Source organism: Tamandua tetradactyla, chromosome 11, assembly GCF_023851605.1.
Source record: "Tamandua tetradactyla isolate mTamTet1 chromosome 11, mTamTet1.pri, whole genome shotgun sequence".
NCBI lineage: Eukaryota > Metazoa > Chordata > Mammalia > Pilosa > Myrmecophagidae > Tamandua > Tamandua tetradactyla.
In genome coordinates this window covers 82,759,757-82,783,183 of record NC_135337.1, presented here as the reverse complement: position 1 = coordinate 82,783,183, position 23,427 = coordinate 82,759,757, and the positions used below count along the sequence as shown (strand labels likewise).

General features: G+C 37.6%; 1 long non-coding RNA gene across 3 annotated transcripts; it reads right to left on the bottom strand.

Annotated features, from left to right (window-relative positions):
• Positions 1-801: 801 nt before the first annotated feature.
• LOC143650559 (uncharacterized) lies at positions 802-22,937 on the bottom strand. Of its 3 annotated transcripts, XR_013159599.1 has the most exons (7): positions 22,838-22,937; positions 22,464-22,551; positions 10,659-10,772; positions 8,129-8,240; positions 6,378-6,449; positions 3,476-3,660; positions 802-1,960 (listed from the first exon to the last, which is right to left on the bottom strand). It is a non-coding gene; the product is annotated as an uncharacterized LOC143650559 (long non-coding RNA). The 3 variants fall into 3 exon arrangements; XR_013159600.1 differs by lacking the exon at positions 10,659-10,772; XR_013159601.1 differs by lacking the exons at positions 10,659-10,772; positions 22,464-22,551 and having other exon boundaries at positions 22,838-22,930.
• Between the last annotated feature and the right edge of the window lie 490 nt (positions 22,938-23,427).

Genomic DNA, 23,427 nt, shown 5'->3' with positions numbered 1-23,427 from the left:
AAATAATCTTGCTTTGATTACACTCCCTAAAGCTGTTCCTGCGTGAGGGCACAATAAATATGTGCACATCAGTATATTCAATCCAGCAAGAAAATCCTACATAAAAGAATGAAAGCAACCTCCAGAATAAACTAATTAAAGAAATCAAATGCCTAGAGGCCAGCAAAAAAACTAATGTCATACTAGGAAAATCAAAGATATGGCCCAGTCAAAGAAGTAAACCAACAATTCAAATGAAATATAGAAGCTGAAACAACTAATTCAGGTTGTTCAAACAGATGTGTAAAATTTCATCAAAAGTCAAATCAATGAGTTGAGGGAGGATATAAAAAAGGCACTGAGCAAACAAAAAGAAGAAATCTGAAGTTTGAAGACACAAATCACAGAACTTATGGGAATGAAAGGCACAATACAAGAGATGAAAAAACAACAGAAACCTGCAACAATAGATTTGAAGAGGGAGAAGAAAGGATTAGCAGGCTAGAGGAATGGACATCTGAAATTCAATGCACAAAAGAAAATATTGGGGAAATAATAGAAAAATATGAGCAGGGTCTCAGGGAATTGAATGACAATATGAAGCACATGAATACATGTTGTGGGTATCCCAGAAGGAGAAAAGAAGGTGCAAGAATTTGAGAGTTTTGCCACGCAAAGGAGGACTCCAAGAGACGTTCTCTCATGCAACACGCAAGGGGTTTATTTACCACACATGCTGGGGCTCACTGAACACGCAGGAACAGAGAGCCCCGAGCCTGGGTTTGGGAAGCCGTTTAAGGGCCCGGATAAGGGGGGGGGGTTTGAGGGTTGAACATGAGTTACAGGTTCTGCTTTATGCAGGAAGTAGATAACGAACATTTTGCATGAAGTAGATAACAAACATTTTGCAAGAAGCAGGTAACAAACATTTTTCGCGCATGAGTCTTGGGAGCTGCTTTATGCAAGAAGCAGCTGTCTCATTGTGCAAAACTCCCTTACTCAACCTTCTCAGTTGTATTCTTAGATAAACTTCCTCCGGCAGTTACAACCTTGCATAACCAAGGGAGCAGATAACCTTGCATAACCAAGGCAGCAGATAACCTTGCATAACCAAGGCAGCAGATAACCGCCCCTGGGAAGTCCCGGGTTGTTTTTCTTAGCCGGATGGGGCCCATAACTCTTTTCTTTACAATTCTTAACTCACACCAAATGCATAGCAGTGAATATAAAATGACACAAATGCTTTTGCTGGATATTTCTATCATTCAGAAGCTAAAATATATGTAAATAGCTAAATTAAGCAGGAAAAATTAGCTACTGTTAAGCTTTATAAAATCCTTCTTTACATTTCCCACTCCTTTTTGTACATATCTCTAATCTTAGAGATTTTCTGGGTTATTTAATACTGAGTACTGTTGTCTGATGAGCATTAATTTGACATTTCCAATCTGCCTTTATAAAAACTGTATAATTCTATTTAGAATACATGGTCCTATAACACAATTAATGAATGGTAAGACTACAAGGGGTCATTAGAAAGAAGGCTCCCCTGCTCCCCCCCAAGTTTTTATAGTCTTCCCATCTTCCCATCTGGATATTGTCCATTTCCAAGGCTTATGCGGGTTGGAATTGGGTTCCCCTGGGGGAAGGAGGAGAAGGAGTAGTAGCCCTGTGAACCCGCAACTTGAGAGGATTGTCAGTCTTTTCCAGTTTCCACTGGGACTCAGAGGGCGAAGGCGCAGGTTTGAGGTGAGATGCATGGATCCAGGATGCGATGCCACCAACCTTGACTGCGGTGGGGGTGGTCAAGAGTACCTGATACGGTCCTTTCCAGCGAGGTTCAAGAGTCTGTACCTGGTGGCGGCGGACGTAGACGAAGTCTCCCACCTGATATTGATGCGGAGTTCTGTTGTCTCCTGGCTGGTAGGAGGTGGAGAGCTGCCGCCACAGGAACTGCTGGGCTTTTCCTAAGGCTCGCAGCCTGTCAAGCAAGGGGGTATGAAGGGAACTATTAATTTCCAGAATGGAGGACATGTCCTTGACTGGAGGTGGCGCTCCATACAAACAGTAAATAACCTCTATCCTTTCTATAGCCTAACATTTTGAAAGATTTCAATGGCATACAGCTGTTAAAGGTGAAAGCCCCATGTCAGTTTAAATAGCATTTAACTCCTGTCTATGGCATTTATTAGCTGTGGGTCTTTGGGAAACTGTGACTATCTTAACTAACCATTAGGGGCTCAACTAAAAAGTGCATATAATAAATACAACTTCCTCACAAGGTCAGTCGTGAAAATTAAATAAAATAATGTTATTAAAGCTTTTAACATCTACCTATCATTATCATGATGAAGATCATTTACCAAAAACCTTTGAAAATCTTGAATGATCACTGCTTTTTACCTCTATCCTGAGCACCTCCCAAATAATGCTTTTAATACATCAGTTTTTTATACATCTACCTTCTTTTAATACATCGGTTTTGAACTCATAATTTCATATTTTCTATTTGAAGCTACCAATATTTTATCCTTCAAACCACAGGGGTGTCTGATTTCTGAAATAAAACTTCCCAGGTCCAAGTCTGACTCTTGCATTTGCTGTTTGACTTGTGTCACGTTTCTTAACCTTTATGGTCCACAATGTCATCCACTGTGAAATGAAATTAATACTTATAGTGTTAAATGAGAATATCCACACAAAGGACTGAGCACAGAGCTTGGCAAATAGCAGGTAGTCAATACCTGATAGCTAAAAATGGGTAACAATTATTTAGTTCATCCCTGCAGTCGTTCTCTGTTTCAGTCTGACTCTTACAGAAAACATTCCTACAGATTCTTATGTATAACCATTAATAAATATTTAGTATAGAGGAGTATATGGGAAATATACATATTGTAACCTATGGACAATGGTTAATAGTAATATCTTAATATTCTTTCATCAACAGTAACAAATGTAACACATCAATACTAGGGTATCAATAATAGGGTGGAATAAGAAGTATGAGCTGTTTTGGATTTTTTTTTTCTTTTATGTAGTAATGAAATGTTCCAAAATTGGTCATGATGATGAATGCATAGCTATGTGATGATACTGTGAACTACTGATTGTATACTTCTGATGGATTGGGTGGTACATCACTATATCTCGATAAAATTGCAATGAAATTGTGACTTTCTTAAAAAAAATTTAGTATACAGAAATTATTGATTTTTATAAAGTTAATATTTACATGAGTTTAAATTAGGATCCAACTTGAAATTTATGTCTTGGGAAACTGGTCAGATTCAGAAGATGGAAATGTGAGGTCAAAATAAAGTGATTATTAAGAGATTTAATTATTTGTAGCAGAACAACCTTAATTTTAGAAAGTATGATTTGGATGGAATATCTAGACAAATAACACAGAACAACAATGAAATAAAATATTTGGGAAGAAAACAGAGGAGACAAGTGAGCAAAATTCTCAGTAACTGAGAACTGAGTTTCTTACCAATAAGATGATTTCTCCAAAGATCAGCTGCTTCCGGCAGTCACTGCATTTGGGAGTACCAAGTCCTCACTTGCAATGTTTGGAGAGATTTTAAGCTTTTTTTTTTCCTGTCTGTTGTCAGTCATTCAGTTGTTGAATAAGATGCATGTCTTATCTTCTCCCATCCTAGGTATCTTCTTATTGGCCTATATCAGAATTCATTCAGGAAAAAAGACCATTCTGGGTTTACAGAGCGTTCATGCATAATATACACTATTCCCACATATCACCCTATTATTAGCAACTTGCATCGGTGTGGTATGTTTGTTATAACTGATGAAAGCACATTTTTATAATTGTACTATTAACTGAAGTCCACGGATTAATTTAGGATTCACTGTGTTATACAGTTCAAAGGATTTCTTAAAAATTTTTATTCTAATACCATATATTCAACCTAAAATTTCCCCTTTCAACCACAAATATATAATTCCCTGCTGTTAATTACACTCACGATGTTATGTCACCACCACTACCATTCTTTTTTGCATTTCTAGAAAGTATTCTTTAATCTATAAATGATTCATTTTAATCTCTGCCATGAAAACACTAAAGTATCAAAGAAAACTAAATCTTCTAAGAAAATTATCATGATATGGAACAAGGATGGAAAACTTGAGCCTAAAAGCAGAAAATAAATTAAGGCTGTTTAACTAGTAGAATACTAAAAATATACATGAATGATTTCCTAGTAAGTTCGTGGCAAGGAACTGAGGCATGCCCTATTCTGAACTTTAGAGGGGGAAGTGGTGCTATAGTTCAACAGTCAAAAAGACACTGATGGAAAAGGAACCATTATATGTTGGCGATGACAAAATCGGGAGGTTTGATGTTGCTTGCATAAGAGTCACTGTTTTGTTTTTTTTTAGTAACTTTTTTATTGAATTGTATAACATATATACAAAGCAAATAAATAAAGAAGCAATAGTTTTGAAAGCCCTCTTCAACAAGTAGTTAAGGAAAGATCCCAGAGTTTGTCACAAGCTGCCATATGACCCTCTCAGATTTTTCCTTCTAGCTGCTCCAGACCATTGGAGGCTAGAAGGAATATTTTTTTATCATCACAGTCTATTTTTTTTCTTTCTTTTTTTGTGAAAAATAACATATATACAAAAAAAAAAAGAAAAGAAATTTCAAAACACAGCACCAGTTAGTTGTAGAATATATTTCAGAGCACCATCACCATTTATTACCAAAACATTCCCGTTGTCCGAACAGAAACTCTACGTTTTAAGACTTAACTTCCTATTCCTTGCCAGGCGCTATCCCTAGTAATGTCTATTCTAGTTTCTGACTCTACGAGTCCGCATTCACTAATTATTTTTATCAGTGAGATATTATAATATTTGTCCTTTTGTGTCTGGATTATTTCACTCAACCTGATGTCTTCAATTAATCCATTTTGCTGCATATATCATAACTTCATTCTTTTTCATGGCTGAATAATATTCTATTGTGGGTATGTCACAAATTTTCTTTATCCATTCATCTTTCTATGGACACTAGGGTTGTTTTTCACTCTCAGCTATTGTGAATAATGCTAGTTTGAATATTGGTGTACAAATCTCTCTTTTGGTCCCTGCTTTTAATTTTTGTGGGTATAAACCAGTAAGTGGAATTGCGGGGTCATTTGGTAATCCTATGTTAAACTTTCTGAGGATTTCCCCACTGCTGCACCATTTACAACCCCATCAACAATAGATGTGCTCTTTTTTTTCCTACACCTTGCCAACATATTTTATTTCATTTTACTTTTTTAGCCAGGTTAGGGGGTATGAAATGGTAGGTCATTGTAGTTTGTATTTCCATTTTTCTGATGACCAAATATATTAAGAATCTCTTCACATGCTTATTAGTCATTTGCATATCTTCTTTGGAGTAATGTCTGTTTGATTCCTTTGTCCTTGTTTTAATACAGTTATTTGTTTTTGTTGTTGAGTGGGTTTAATTCTTTATATATGAAATGCTTAACAAATAAAGTTATCAATTTTATCTCCTATTTTATATAAGTTTTTTTTCACTTTCTTCATAACGTCCTTTGACAAACAAAAGATTTTATTTTCATGTCATATCTAGAAATCACTGCAAAATCCACTGTTATGCGTGTTTTCTTCTGAGTTTTATCATTGTAGCTTTTATAGTTAGGCCTTTAATCTATTCAAATTAATTTTAATATATGGTTTGATGTAGGGGTCCAACATCATTATTTTGCCTATGGGTATCCAGTTTTCCCAGCACAATTTGTTGAAGAGGCGATTTTTTCCCCAGTAAATATACTTGAAACCCTTTCAGAAATTCAGTTGCCACAAACATATGAGTTTCTGAGCTCTCAATTTTATTCCATTAAAGTATGCATATCTTCATGAAATTATCACAGTTTTTACTACTGTGGCTTTGGATGGAGTTTGGAGAGCTGGAAGTGAGAGACGTCCACATTTTTCTTTTCAATTTATGCCAATAAAGGACAATTGGCATGATGATAGTAATTGGGAATGATGACGATACCTGTTTCAATTTGCTCAAGCTGCTGGAATATGATAAACCAGAAATGGCTGGGCTTTTACATAGAAGATTTATTAAGTTACAAGTCACAATTCTAAGGCCAGGGAAAAGTCCAAATCAATGCATCAGCAAGAGGATACTGTCACTGATGATGGCTGATTGCATTTGGCTCCTCTGTCACATGGGAAGGCACATGGCAACATGTGCTGGCCTTTCTCTCCTGGTTTAGTTTCAAAAATGGCTCTCTCTGCTCCTATGGGTCCTATTTGCCTCTACTGGGGCAGTTTCTTACTTCAAGTGACTGTGCTTTCTACAAAATGTCTCACTGTTAAAGGACACTAGTGAGCAGATTAAGACTCACCTTGAATGGTCAAGATCACATCTCCATGGAAACAGCCTAATCAAAAGTTCCCATCCAACGATGCATCTGCCCCTACAAGATTGGATTAAAAGAACATGACTTTCTGGGGTACATAACTACAAACCAGCACATTCCACTCTCTGGACCACAATGACATGTACTTTGCATATACAAAATATGTTCACTCCATTACAATATCACAAAGCCTTAAAATATTTCAGTAAGAATAAAAATACAAAACAAGGTCCGAAAAGCACCAAGTCTCATCAAAATCAGTTGCAGACATGGTTTGTCCTATGGCAAAAGAGTCCTGTGAACCTGTGGACCTGTGAAACTTACACGTTTTCTGTTGCCAATATACAAAGGAGGGACAGTCATAGGATACATATTTCCATTTACATAGAGAGAAATTGGAAGGAAAACAGGGGTCACCAAATAATTCTGAAAACCTGAAGGACATACTCGATTTGATTTCAAAGTCTGAGAGTCATTTATAGAACGAAGTTTTATACTTGGAGCTTGATAAGCCAGCAATCCCACCCTTCATAAGGGCTTACACAGCAGCCCTGTTCTCTGCAAACAGTGGGGTGAGGGTTGCAACATCAGCAAAGTCTGGGGAGACTACGTTGTTCTCAGTCCCACCTTCCTCATGCATCTTGGTTGTCTCAGACTCTCTGCAATCTCCAGGGCGCACAACTCAATCTGTTCTGAATTGTGAGTTGGCAGCCAGGCTCTCCCCAAATCCTGTGGAATGTGCCCCAACCTTTGTAAACTCCAGGGCAAATTCACTCTCTCCACATGAATAGATGTGTCCCCTCTCCTGGCCCAAGATCTCCAAGCTCTAGACCTTAGCTTCCATGGTTCTGCATTTGAAGTCATTTTTCATTCAATCTGTTCCTTTTCTGTCCCTTTTAGTGAAAGGCTGGCAGTGATTCGAATTATAAAGATCGCAAAAAAAAAGGGAAAAAACCATTGTTGGCTTGGTATGCAGCATACAGGGGTCAAGATAATCAGACAATAGGATTTTCCACAAATCCATTCTGGGTAAGTCCATCTCCAAGCCTAGCTTATCCTCACATGGCTGACTGTACCATGTTTGTGTCAGTCCTCATGGAGGGTACTAGCCTCTGGGGTCTCACTTTCTGGAAGCCCAGAATTTTCCAAACTATCAGTTTTCAGTTTCTTTGTACCCAAGTGTTCAGTCCTCAGCCTAACCCTTTCCTGCCACGTGTTCTTATAAGCTGCAAGGAGAAGCCAGGCTGCGTGTTCCACATTTCATCTGGAAATCTCTTCAGCTAAGTATCCCAGCTTTGTCATTTTCAGTTCTACCTTCCATCCAATACCCAGATTAAATTTTCCCAATTTGTCTTCCACTAAAATGAGACTCACCTTTCTGCTAGTTGGCGATGACACATTCATCGTTTCTGTCTAAGTCCTCCTCAGAAGTATCTTTAAAGTTCATATTTCTACCAATAGTTTATTTAAAGCAAATTAGGCCTTTTCTCCTCAAGCATATCACACTTCTTCCAGAACCTTCCCCTTAATTCTTTATAAAGCCTTTTCAGCATTTTTGGCATTTCTAAGTCACAGCACTCCACTTCTATGAAACCAAGATATATTTTGTTTGCTAAAGCTGCTGAAGTGCAATATACCAGAAGTGGGTTGACTTTTATAAAGGGGATTTATTAACTCACAAGTTCCAATTCTAAGGCCATGGAAATGTTCAAATTAAGGCATCAACAAGAAGCTACCTGCAGTGAAGAACAGCTAATGGCATCTGGGTTCCTCTGTCACCCGGGAAGGCACAGGGAAACATGTGTTGGACCTTCTCTCCTGGGTTGGTTTCAAAAATGGCTCTCACAACTGGATATCCATATGCAAAAGAAGGAAAGAGGACCCATATATCACACTGTATACAAAAGTTAACTCAAAATGGATCAAAGACCTAAACATTAGGTCTAAGACCATAAAACAGAAGAAAATGAAGGGAAATATCTTAAAAATCTTATACTTAGAGGTGGTTTTATAGACCTTACATTCAAAGCAAGAGCACTGAAGAAAGAAAGAAATGGAACGCCTCAAAATTAAATACTTTTGCACATCAAAGAACTTCAAGAAAGCAAAAAGACAGCCTACACAACGGGAGACAATATTTGGAAACAACATATCAGATAAAGGTCTAGTGTCCAGAATTTATAAAGACATTGTTCAACTCAACAACAAAAAGACAGCCAATTCAATTACAAAATGGGCAAAAGACTTGAACAGACTCTTCTCAGAAGAGGAAACACAAATGGCCAAAAGGCACATGAAAAGATGCTCAACTTTCCTGGCCATTAGAGAAATCCAAGTCAAAACCACAATGCGATATCATCTCACACCCACCAGAATGGCCATTATCAACAAAAAAGAAAATGACAAGTGCTGGAGAGGATGTGGAGAAAGAGGCACACTTATTCACTGTTGGTGGGAATGTCAAATGGTACAACTGTTGTGGAAGGCAGTTTGGCGGTTCCTCAAAAAGCTGACTATAGAATTGCCATATGACCTGGCAATACCATTGGTAGGTATCGACTCAAAGGACATAAGGGCAAAGACACAAATAGACATTTGCACACCAATGTTTATAGCAGCATTATTTACAATAGCAAACAGATGGAAACATCCAAAATGTCCATCAACAGATGAGTGGCTAAACAAACTGTGGTATATACATACAATGGAATATTATGCAGCTTTAAGATAGAATAAAGGTATGAAGTATGTAACAACATGGATGGACCTTGAGGACATTATGCTGAGTGAGACTAGCCAAAAACAAAAGGACAAATACTGTATGGTCTCACTGATATGAACTAACATTACTGAATAAACTTGGAATATTTCGCTGGTAACAGAGACCACCAGGAGATAGAAATAGGGTAAGACACTGGTTAATTGGAACTGAAGGGATACAGATTGTGCAACAGGACTGAATATAAAAACTCAGAAATGGACAGCACAATACTACCTAACTGTAATACAATTATGTTAAAACACTGAATGAAGCTGCATGTGAGAATGATAGAGGGAGGAGGGCTGGGGACATAAATGAAATCAGAAAGAAAGATAGATGTTAAAGATTGAGATGGTATAATCTAGGAATGCTTAGAGTGTATAATAATAGTGACTAAATGTACAAATTTTAAAAACGTTTTTGCATGAGGAAGGACAAAGGAATGTCATTATTGCGGGGTGCTGAAAATAGATGGTAATTAATATTTTAAAACCTCACCTTCTGTGTGAGACTAAAGCAAAAAATGTTTCTTTGGTACAAAATTTATATTTTGACTAGTGCATTTCCTAATATAACTTATGTAGATAGTTTGATTGAACACCTTAAGTACTTGGAATCTCAGGCAGGACATGAGATTCTGTTGGTTTGTCCAGAGTGATGCCCCGATGAATCCCAGAGTGATTCGATCAGTGAGTGGAAAAGTATTTGCAAAGTTCCCAAAGGGAACTGAATGGTGAGAATGGAGAGAAATTCAACTTCCCCAAGTTGAATTCTTGATATTCTCACAGGCAGTGGGGACAACCAAAGCTATAGGCTGAGGCCCCAGTCTTTGGGTTCGTTGATATGAAACTTAACCCTACAAGGGATAGGTCAAGTCTAATTAAAATTTAGGCCTGAGAGTCACCCCCAAGAGAGCCTCTTTTGTTGCTCAGATGTGGCCTCTGTCTCCAGCCAACACAACAAGCAATCTCACCACCCTCCCCCTGTCTATGTGGGACATGACTCCCAGGGGTGTGGACCTTCCTGGCAACATGGTACAGAAATCCTAGAATGAGCTGAAACTCAGCATCAAGGGATTGAGAAAAACCCTAGAATGAGCTGAGACTCAGCATCAAGGGATTGAGAAAACCTTCTCAACCAAAAGGGGGAGGAGTAAAATGAGACAAAGTGTCAATGGCTGAGAGATTCCAAATAGAGTCGAGAGGTTATCCTGGAGGTTACTCTTCCACATTAAGTAGATACCACGTTGTTAGTCAAGATGTAATGGAGAGGCTGGAGGGAACTGCCTGAAAATGTAGAGCTGTGTTCCAGTAGCCATGTTTCTTGAGGATGATTGAATAATGATAGCGCTTTCACAATGTGGTTTATGGTTATGCCAGTCTTTCTAGGAAAAAAACTAATCTTTGCTCTCTGACAACCATAAGCAAAGTTTTAATGCTTGCCTTGCATGACATTAAGACTAACACAGACACCTCCCGCTGCAGTTTAGCATTCAAAAGATCTACCTGCTACCCTCAGCAGCTCCGCAAGATCCAGGAACTTGGTTGACTGTCTGTAGCATGTGGGGGACTGGGAAATGCACTCCTTGATGAGACCAATCTGATCAGAATATAATCTCACTACAAAAAAAGGTAAAAAAATTTTAATTGTTATTGCTTCTAAATAACTAATGTGCAGTATGGATCCTTTCTTTATCACCAACCTTTCGAACTGCAATTCTGCAGCACGAAAAATGTGTCACTTTTTCAAGTACTACGTCAACTCTCAAGACAAGTTTTAAAGAACACAGTATTTGTCTTTGAAAACATCACATACTTCCTATTACAACCATCTCCACCCCTGCCTCAAATTCCAAAACCTATCCCTGGCTCCAAATACCCATTAGGTATCCATACAACATCACCCCAGTTTAGAAGATATGGTTCTCAAAGTGCTCACTGGTCTAATTTATTCATCTCTGGGGACCAATCTTCTCACTTAGCAAAACATATCTGATCAAACCAATTCACAACACAAGTCAATTAACAGCATTCAAAATAAAGAAATTAAGGGCAGTGCGATAGTGGCTCAGTGGCAGAATTCTTGCCTGCCATGCCGGAGACCTGGGTGCGATTTCCGATGCCTGCCCATGTTTTAAAAAAAAAATAGGTTTAAAATGAAGAAATTATATGTAAGGAAGAGATGGCACCTATTTGGGGTGGGGGGTACCAACTTTGAAGAAGCAGAGCACTGCCTGGGAGGCCATACAAGAAACAGTGATGGTGCTAGCGGCTGGCATGAGATGAATATGTCCTAGGCACTACTGTAGGTGTTTTATCTATATTAATCCAATAAAGCAGAACTGAAAACTGAGGTGAAGAAAGGTTATGTAATTTGGCCAAGGTCACTGAAACACTGACGGGGACCAAAATTCAACCATTAAATGTCTGTTTTTCACACCTTCTCTTTTATATATTCCTAAACTCAGAGCTATCCAGTTCCCTGCCCAGTGTGCTTTCCAAAACTTTTCCTAGGTAGGTGAGAGAGGGCTGAAGGGTTGGGAGAAATAAAGAAGTGGGGTGGTGATTGTTCTTTAGAATGAACTCTTTTCTTGGGAACTTTTTATCATGATTTAATTTCAAACTAAGTAAAGGTTACGAGAATGGTACCCAGAATTCCTCTGTACCCCCCTTTGGCAAGACTGACCAAGTATCAATGCTCTGGTCCTGTCACATGTCTGTGTGCTCTTTCTGGGGGGTGGGGGGGCGGGCGGAGATGCGCACACACCTATTTTATTTCTCAGCCCATTTGAGAATAAGTTGCAAACATCATATCCATTTATTCCTAAGTGTTTTGGTACGTACTTCCTAAAGTTCGGGCTCTTTGTTAAAAATACATGTATCTGCTGATACAATAATCCTGCTGTGGTCTTTTGCCATAAATGGCCAATAATAAGCATGGGAAAAGACGCTCAAGAACTAGCAACTGAGGAAAGCAAATTAAAATTAGTAATTCAGCATTTCAACCCACCAGAATAGTGAAAAGAGACTATCAACACTAAATATTACTGAAGATGTAGAGTAACGATAACCCTCACATCCTGACTTTAAAAGTGTGAAATGCTTCAAGTACTCTGGAAAACAATGCAGCAGTATTTTTTCAGAAAGGAACTTATCACTTAACCCAGCAATTCCACTCCTAGATAGGTACCCAAGAGAAATTAACATATATACACAGATTCATACATGAATGCTCATAGCAATCTTATGCATAACAGCCAAGAACTATAAATAAACTTTCAATGAGAAAATGGATTAATTCTGTTATGTTTATAGAAACTAGCTACTGAGACATAGAACATGGATAAATCTCTATTCCATGTTGACCAAAAGAAGCCAGACACACAAGCAAAAAAAATGTATAAACTCAAAAAGAACCAGCAAAAAGCAGACAATCTAATTTTTATAAATGGGAAATGGATATGGATAGACACATCACAAAAACTAAAATCAAATTAGCCAAAAAAAACATGAAAAGGTGTTCAACTTTAATAGTTGTTGGGAAATTTAAAATGAAACCACAATGCCATACCACTATAAACTTACCACAAGAGGTAAAATGAAAAAGATGATACCAAGTTCTGGAGGATGCCGAGTTACAGTGTAACTCTCATATACTATTGACAGTAGCAAGCCAGGGCAATCACTTGAGCAACTTGTTTGGTAACATCTACTATTTATGAAATCTTAACCTCTGGCCCAACAATTTACTATTACATATATACACAGCAGGGATATTTATATTAATAAAACAAAAGATATAAAATAGAGTGATCACAGTAGCACTACTTATAACCCAAATGTCCACTTAAGACTAGAATGGGTAAACCAGTTGCCACTCATCCACACTATACTATGAGAATTAACTTTCTACTACACACAATATTGTTGAATATCACACAAACAGGGTTAATGCAAGAAGCCAGACACAAAAGTGAACATACTATACAAACTCACTCACATAAAGTGCAAAAACAGGCAAAACTAATCTATGTTGCTACGTCAGGGTAGAGGATACCGTGGACAGGATGAAGTGGGGAGCAGTGACTGAAAGAGAGCTCAAGGGGAATTTGGATCTGAGGGTTTGTTACATTGTTGTGTTCACAGTTTATGAAAATTCATCAAGCCATATAAGATTATATGCTCTCCTTTCATCCTCGCAACCACCCCAGGAAATAAGCTCTCTTTGAAAACTGAGGTTAGTGAGATTAGTTCATAAGGCAAAAGTCAGACAAGGGAGCTGTGGAAACCTTATGTCTGATGCTCCTTTTGTCCAAGGGATGGACAGGTGAGTTGGAAAACACGGATAAAAACATGAATAATAGGGGTGACAAAGAGTAAAAATAAGTTGGGTAAATGGAGATACCGGTGGTCAATGAAGGTGGGGTAAGAAAGAGGTATGGTATGCGTGGGTTTTTTCTTTTTGTTTGCTTTTCTGGAGTGACGCAAGTTCTAAAAGGTGATGGTGGTGATGAATAAACAACTGTGCGATGATGTTGTGAGCCACTGACTGCATACCATGGACGGAATGTTATGTGTGTGAAGATTTGCCAAATTAAAAAAAGATTCACTGACAGGGACTGTGAACCACAGCTTTAAAGGTAACCTGTCTTTTTTTCTCTTTCACTGGTATTCTCTGGTTTCACTGTTACCAGAGAATTCATTGTGTGGATTTTTTCATTTATCTTCAACCTTTGCAATTAAATTTTCTCTCTGAAATGGGAAAAGAATGTGTAGTACAGGAACTACGCATTTTACAGTATTTGCCTGTGCCTTTCCCTCTCTCTTTTCAAACTTTAACTTTTATCAAAATCACCTGGAGGGCTTGTTAAAACACACTGCAAATAACTATTAGAATATGAACAAAAGACAACTCACATAACTGGATCCATTCTCAAAGTTTCTGAATCAGTACCTCCGGAGTGGGGGTCAAATAATATGCAATTCCAAAAGTTCTCACATGATGCTGATGCTACTGAACTGGAGAACACACTTTAAGAACTACTGCTCTAAATAAATGAAATTGAACTGAGAGCTGACTTCTCACTAGCAACAATGGATAGTGAGATATCTTCATGGTTCTGGATATAAATACTGTACTGGTTTGGAAGGATGTATGTCCCCTAGAAAAGCCATGTTTTAATCCAAATCTCATTTCATAAAGGCAAAATAGTCCTTATTCAATACTGTATGTTTGAAACCATAACCAGATCATCTCCCTGGAAATGTAATTTAATCAAGAGTGGTTATGAAGCTGGATTAGGTGACGACATGTCTCCACCCACTCGGGTGGGTACTGATAAGTTTCTGAAGTCCTATAAAAGAGGAAACATTTTGGAGAATACAGGAGATTGAGAGAGAGCAAAGCAGAACACAGAATCACAAGAAGCAGAGTCTACCAGTCACCGACCTTTGGAGATGAAGAAGGAAAATGCCTCCCGGGGAGCTTCATGAAACAGAAAGCCAGAAGAAGCTAGCAGATGATGCCGTGTTCACTATGTGCCCCTCCACATGAGAGAGGAACCCTGACTATGCTCACCATGTGCCTTTCCACTTGAGAGAGACACCCTGAACTTCATCGGTCTTCTTGAGCCAAGGTATCTTTCCCCGGAAGGATGCCTTAGATTGGACATTTCTATATACTTGTTTTAACTGGGACATTTTCTCGGCCTTAGAACTGTAAAGTAGCAACTCATTAAATTTCCCCTTTGAAAAGCCATTCCATTTCCGGTATATTGCATTCCAGCAGCTAGCAAACTAGAACAAATACGTACTCCTTTAATCACCAAAATATCCACAGAAAAACAGGGGGATAAAAAGGTATTTCTGGGCTTGCCTCCCACAGACAAAAGAAATTCTTAAAAGGATGCATTTCAGGGAAAAAGAATTCAGAGTAAAGCCCACAAAGTGGTAACTATGTAGGTATAATGAAAGCAGAATTCACTGTATAAAATAATCTCTTGAGGTTTAAAAAAAGAATTAAACACATGATAACAAAACCACATACACTGAAAGAGAACATATGCTAGAATCTGAATTTAGTAAATAAGTATGGAGAAGAAATTTCCAGGACAACGACTGAAATAATAGATTTAGAATGAGATAAATATTCAAATGAAAAGGAACTAGAGGAAAGAAAACTGAAATAGAAAAAGAACTTTTAAAATTCAAATGTATCAATACAATATATTAATGTACTAAATATTCCAATTAAAACAAATCTTATCGAAATGATTAAAAGAGGGCGGGCCACGGTGGCCAAGCAGGCAGCATTCTCACCAGCCATGCTAGAGATCTGGGTTCGATTTCCAGTGCCTGCCCATGAAAAAAAAAAAAAGATTAAAATATTCTATATACATTTTATAAGAGACATATAAAACATAAGAATACAATAAGCTTATTGGAAAGATACATAAGGTAAATCTATCAAAAAGAAAAATGAAAGAGTAGAAAGGAAGCCAACAAACATTACTCAGAATGGCTCGAGGCAAGAAGGCTTATGAGAGAAAAATAAGGTATTACAGAATGAAGAAAGGCGTAAGTTAAGAAAAAGCTGTATATATGTTATATCATAGCCTGAAACATGTATAAAATGACCACCAGAGCTCTAATAAAAGTTAAGCAGACAATTCAGTAGCAACACAGAAGACAACTGTATCAACCACTTCACTGAATCACAACAGCATTTCCTAACTTAATAAAATTCAACCACACATTGGGCTATAGCCCATCTCCGAATACAGCGTTTTTCTAGTTTGCTAGCTGCCAGAATGCAACACACCAGAGACGGAATGGCTTTTAATAAAAGGGGATTTATTTCATTAGTTCTTCAGAGGAAACACAGCTAACTTTCAACTAAGGTTCTTAGTGGGAAGGCACAGGGTGGTCTCTGCTGGCCTTCTCTCCAGGCCTCTGGGTTCCAACAACTTTCCCCGGGGTGATTTCTTTCTGCATCTCCAAAGGCCTGGGTTGAGCTGCAAGTGCTGAGATGAGGCGTGCTGAGCTGCTTGGGCTGTGCTACACTGAGTCTCTCATTTAAGCACCAGCCAATTAGGTCAAGCGTCATTCATTGCAGCAGGCAGCCTCCTAGCCGACTGCAGATGTAATCAGCAACGGATGAGGTTCACGTACCATTGGCCTCTGTTCACAGCAATAGAACTAGGTGCCTTCACCTGGCCAAGGTTGACAACTGACTCTAACTACCAGGGTGTCAATCTCTGGCCACAGAGCAATGAAGTTTGCAAACAATAAATAAAACATAACCAGAAAAACACAAGAATGGAAACTAAAAGAAATACATTCTTAATAAGACACATCAAAGAAGCCATTATAATATCTGATAATATCTAAAACTAAAACAAACACAATAAAAATATTAGCTTGCAATTCCGTGGGAAGTAATGACAACATAAGCAACTGAAAATACCCCAAAAAAGTAAAAGGAAAAAAATTAAAAAGTAAAAAACACACATATTATAAAGTGGTTCAATCAAGCCAAAAAGTTATTTGAAAAAAACAAAATTGGCATAATTATGGCAAGATTTATTAAAAAGTCAATAAAAGTCACATAAAAACATTAAGAATGAAAAGCCAGATAGAATTACAGCACCAAAAATAAAACAGAAAACATGATGATTCTTGCCTGCCATACAGGAGACCCAGGTTTGATTCCTGGCCCAGGCACTTCCCTCCTACCCTACCCCAATGCCCCCCAAAAAAGGTATTATGAACTTTTACTTACACATTTTAATAAATGTATGAATAACAAATTCATAAAAATTTACAACAAAACAGAAAACCTGAGGGGAGGACACAGCCCAATACTCATCCAGTATTGGTCAGTACATTTAGATTTACTAAATTTTTTAGATTTACTAAATTTACTGCTGTTCTAGCCCGTCCTGCTCATAAGTGAATGAGTCAATGTTTCAACCACATCACAGGCAGACCTGGCAAAGCACCAATTATAGCCTGCCTTCTTAGGGCTGAGGGAATAAGTTGTCAGAGACTGCCATCTACTATGCAGGTCAAGAAAATGCAGTTACAGAGAAGAATCAACAAGGAGGCTTGGCAAGGAGTCCCATCTGCTGAGCAGGCCAGAAAAGTGCAGCCGTGGGTAGTGGAGGGGGGAACAAAAGGCTTTCTGCAGTCTTTCCTGACCTCACCACAGGCCCTTTGCATCTGGTCTGTGCCTCCCTGCATGGGTACTTGGTCCTATTGTGGCTGGGAAATACTAAACAAACCAATCATCAAAGAAGAGCCTTAATACAAATCCAATCAATAACAAAATCCCACACAAGAGAAAAATCAACCTTCAGAATAAACCCACAAGATAACAAATGACCAAATATCAGCAATAAACTACAAACCATACAAAGAAACAGGAAGATATAGCCCAAAGGAACAAATAAAAATCTCTGAGGAGACACAGAACCTGGAACAGCTAACCGAGTATGTTCAAACAAAACTCCTAAATAAACTCAATTACATGAATTAAGAGATAAAGGTTACTAAGAAGACACTCAGAGAGCATAAAAAGAATTTGAAAGCATGCAAAGAAAATTAACAGATCTTATGGGAATGAAAGGCACAACAGATGAAATAAAAATACACTAGAAGCACCCAAAAGCAGATCTGAAGAGGCAGAAAGCAGGATCAGAGAGAGAAGACAAAGCATCCAAATTCAAACAGACAAAAGAACAGAGAGAAAAGAATAGGAAAAATTGAACAGTGTCCCTGGGAACTGACTGACAACACAAAGCACACGAACATTTGTGTCATGGGTCCCAGGAGGAGAAGAGGAGGGGAAACAGCAAAAAGGAGTATGTGAGGAAATAATGGCTGAGAACATTCCAACTCTTATGAAAGGCATTGGCATCTAGGTCCAAAAAGCACCACATGTGCCAAACCAAATAAATCTAAACAGAACCATTCCAAGTCATATACTAATCAAAAATTAATTGCCAAAGTTAAAGAGAGAATTCTTAAAGCAGTCAGAGAAAAGAGATTCATAACATGTAAGGAATGCCTGAGAAGACTAAGTGCCAATTTCTCATTAGAAACCTGGAGGTGAGAATGCAATGGCATATGATATATTCAAGATACTAAAAGAGGAAATGTGCTAGACAAGAATTCTTTATCCAGCAAAAGTGTCCTTAAAAAATGAGGGAGTTAAAATAGCCACAGATAAGCAGAGGCTGAGTGAGTTTGTTAACAAGAGAACTGCCCTACAATATATACAGCAGGATAAAAGGAAAGAACAGGAGAGAGAAGCTTAGAGAACAGCACAGAAATGAAGATTATCAGTAAGGGTAACTAAAAGGATAAAGAGAGAGAAAAAAAGAGGGCATACTTACATTGTTCTTCAGTTTTCACAGATCATTCTCCAGGAGAGACTTTACATGCAGGGGCACAAAACAAGGTTCAAAAAATTTTAAAAGATCGAAATATTACAAAGCACTTTCTCTAATCATAAAGGAATGATCAGGTGGGGAACTGGAAAATGCACAAATTCATGGAGATTAAACAACACACCATTAAATAATCAGAGAGTTAAAGAAGAAATTGCAAGTGGAATCAGTAAACCTCTTGAGATGAATGAAAATGAGAACAAATATAGTTAAACTTATGGGATTTAGTGGAGGCAGTATTGAGAGGGAAATTTACAACCTTAACTGCCTACATTAAAAAAGAGAAAGAGCTGAAGTCAAAAACCTGATTACACACCTGCACGAACTAGAAAAAGAACAGCAACTAACCCCAAGGAAACAGAAGTAAAGAAATAAAGATTAGAGTAAAATAAATGAAATGGAGAACAAAAAAAGAAGAATCAATAGACATTCAACAAAACCAAAAGCTGGTTGAGACGATCAACAAAATCAACAAGCCCTTACGTAGACCGACAAAAGACAAAAGAGAAGACACGATAAAATAAAATCAGAAATGAGGTGGCATATTACCACTGACCCCACAGAAACAAAAAGGAGGATACTATGAGTAACTACATGACAACAAGCAAGACAAGGTAGACGAAACGGACAAATTCCTAGAAAAACACAACCTACAATGACTCAAGAAGACACAGGCAACAGACAACAAACCAGTAACAAGTAGAAAGATTGAATCAATCATCGAAAATCAACAAACAAAAAAAAGTCCAGGAACAAATGGCCTCACAAGCAAACTCTGCCAATCATTCCAAGAAGAATCAATATCAATCCTGCTCAAAGTCTTCCAGAAAGCTGAAGAGAAGGGAATACTATCTAACTGAGTCTATGAATCCAACATCATCATACTAATACCAACTCGAGAGAGAGACTACAAAAAAGGAAAACCACAGACCAATCTCTCTAATGAATATAGAGAAAAAATCCTCAACAAAATATATGTAAATCAAATCCAACAGCATATTAAAAGATTTACACACCATGATCAAGTGGGTTTTATTCCAGGTAAACAATGAGTTTAAAAGAAAAAAATCAATGACACCAAATTAATAAATCTGAGAGGAAAAACCACATGATCATCTTGATCAATGCAGAAAAGACCTTTGACAAAATCCAGCATCCTTTCTTGATAAAAACACTTAATCAGAAATCGAAGGAAACTAACTCAACATGATAAAGGGCATACGTGAAAAACCCACAGCTACCATCATTCTCAAAGGTAAAAGACCAAAATTTTTCCCCTCTAAGATTGGGAACAAGACAGGATGCCCACTACCATCATTTTCATTCGACATTGTGCTATAAGTTCTACCTAAAGCAATTAGGCAAGAAATAAATTTTAAAAGCATCCAAATAGAAAAGGAAGAAATAAAACTTTCACTATTTGCAAACAACATGATCCTATATCTAGAAAGTTCTGAAAAATCTATGACAAAGCCACTAGAGTTAATAAATGAGTTTAGCAAACTGACAGAAAACAAGATTAACATACACAAAAATCAATACTGTTTCGACACACTAGTTATGAGCTATCCAAAGAGGAGTCAAGAAAAAAAAAAATCCATATTCAACAGCAACTAAAAGAATCACACATCTAGGAATAAACTTAACCAAGGATGGAAAGGATCTATAATCAGAAAAATACAAAACATTGCTAAGGAAATCAAAGAAAACCTTCCATGTTCATGGATTGGAAGGCTAAATGTTGTAAAATTGTCAATTTTATGTAAATTGATTTACAGATTCAATGCAATCCCAATCAAAATTCCAACAACCAACTTCACAAAAACAGAAAAGCCAATTAATTTATGTGGAAAAGTAAGGAGCCCCGAATAGCTAAAAACATCTTGAAAAAGAAGAACAAAATCAGAGCACTTACACTAACTGTCTGCAAAACACATTACAAAGCTATGGTGGTCAAAGCATTATGGTACTGGCATAGACAGGCTGATCAAAGGAACTGAATTGAGAGTTCAAAAGCAGGCTCTCACATCTATGGTCACTTGATATTAAGAACAAGAACTATAAAACTGCTAGAAGAAAATGTAAGGAAGCATCTCCATGATCTTGTATTATGCAATGGTTTCTTAGACTTTACACCTGAAGCAAAAACAATAAGGAAAAAACAGATAACTAAGACCTCATCAAAATAAATCTATGTCACCATGAAAGTGAAAAGATAACCAACTTACTCAATGGGAGAAAATATTTGGAAGCTGCATATTAAAAAAAGGGCTTAATATCCAGAATATACAGGAAATCCTACAACTCAACAATAAAAAGACAAAAACAATTTTAAAAATAGGCATAAGACTTGGATAGCTTGCCAAAGAAAACATAAAATGGCTAAAAAGCACATTAAAAAGTCACCATTTTCATTTGCTATTAGAGAGATGCAAATCAAAACCATGAGATATCATTCCACACCCATAAGAATGGCTACTATTAAAAAAACAACAAATCACAAGTGATGGTGAGGATGTGGAGAAATAAGAGCACCCATTCATTGCTGTAGGAATGTAAAATGGTGCAACTGCTGTGGAAGACAGTTTGGCAGTTGCTGAGAACTAAGTATAGAGTTACCATAGGACCCAACAATCTCATTACTAGGTAAATACCCAGAAGACTTGCAAGTAGGGAATTGAACAAATATTTATTTGCACACTGACGTTCAAGTGGCTTTATTCACAACTGCCAAAAGATGGATGCAATCCAAGTGTCCATCAGCTGATGAATAGATAAGCAAAATGTGACACATATCTACAATGGATTATTATTCAGCCATGAAAAGGAATGAAGTTCCAATGCATGTGATAACAAGGGTGACTGGCGGACATTATGTTAAATGAAATAACTCAGATACAAAAAGACATATACTGAATCCGCAGAAGGCTAATTATAGGGTTGCCATATGATCCTGCAAACCAGTTACTAGGCACATGCTTAGAAGAACTGAAAGCAGGGAAACAGACATTTGCACACTGATGTTTATGGCAGCATTTTTCAGGCTTGCCAATGGATGGCGACAGCTAAAGGGTACATCAGCTGGTGAGCAGAAGGTGAACTGTGGTGCATTCATATGACAGAAAATTGTGCAGCTGCAAAAAGGAATGAAGTCATGAGGTATGCAACCATGTGACAGAACCTGGAGGACATTAAGTTGAGCAATATAAATCAGAAACAAAAAGACAAATATTGTATGGTCTCACTAATAAAAAAGAGCAGTAAGAAGCAAACAGAGTTAAACTCAAAACATAGGTTATCAAGAAATAGAAAGTGGGGCAATTATGATTAAGAAGTACAAAATGTTCAATAAGGCTCACTGTAAAGGTTCCTAGATTATACGCTCTTATATAGTCCCATTTATTCCTGAGTTTTAACTGTTATTTCTAAATTCTGAGATGCTGCGCTCTTTGTGTATAACCCAAACATTCCCTGGAAATTTGGTTATGTTTACACCTAGACTCACTGTTAGGGTTCTGCAGCTCTGAAAGTCAGCATTAACCCATATGGCAACTACTAAAGAAGCTGAAAACGAGATCAGACTCCAATTAGAGATACAAATGAAGCTAAACTGGTTAAGAGTAGCCAGAATACAGGGTAAAGAACGACCGACTTTATTTTAAAACTCCAACTTCTGTGTGAGACCAAAGGAAGAGAGGTTTATTTTGTTCAGAATTTAAATTTTCTGCAGCACAATGTGCCAGTCTGAATCTATTATACACCCCAGAAAAGCCACGTTTTAATCCTGATCTTATCTTGTGAGGGCAGCCATTTCTTTTAATCCTGATTCAGCACATACGGTGGAAACTTCTGATTACATTACCTTCACAGAGATGCAGCATGCCCAACCGTGGGTGCGGACAGAGCTGTAACCACCTATTTCAGTGGGTCTCGTTTCATTTACTGGAGCCCTTTAAAAGAGGAGACATTTTGGAGACAGTTCAGAGCTGACGCAGACGCTTGGGGAACAGTTGCTTCAGAGAAGCCAGAGACCTTTGGAGATGCAGGAGAGAAACACCCACAGGGGCAGCTAAAATGGTCATTACTCAGACAGCCCTGAAGATGGAGAGAATGACCAAATGAGAGGGAGGAGTCGTAACTGAGAAGTTAGGATTTAACAAATATTTTTGACTACTGGCTCATTATATAATATTTCTTTATAATTTCTAGTCTGTTATAATAGCCAGAAGGAAATACCTGAAATCGCTGAACTTTAATTCAGTAGCCTTGATCTTTGATGATGACTGTTTACAACACTGCTTTCATCTCGTGACCATGATCGTAGAACCTTGTGACTAACACCTGCTTTATCCAGTGCATGGGAAGACAAGAAAGAAAGAAATACATGAAAAATAAAAGGTCATAAACTGTATTATCTCACTGATATGAACTAATTACAATAAACAAATTCATACAATAGAGTTTACAAGGGGCCAGACTGCATTCAGAGAATGGGGAGTTGATACTTATACAGAATTTCTATCTAGGTTTATTATAAAGAGTTGGAAATGAATGGTGGTGATGGCAGCTCAATATCGTGAGTGTATTTAACAACACTGAATATACAGATGAATGTAGTTAAAAGGGAAAACTTTAGGTCGTAATATTACTAAAATAAGAATTTAGATATAAAGCACAGGACTGTGTAATACAGTGAACCTATTATAGACAACTAACTATAGTTAATAGTACCCTTAAAGACTGGGAGAAGGATCAGAGGAGAAGGAGGGGTTTTAACAGAGAAGATAGGATTTAGCAAATGAATATGACTGTTGAATCATTACATT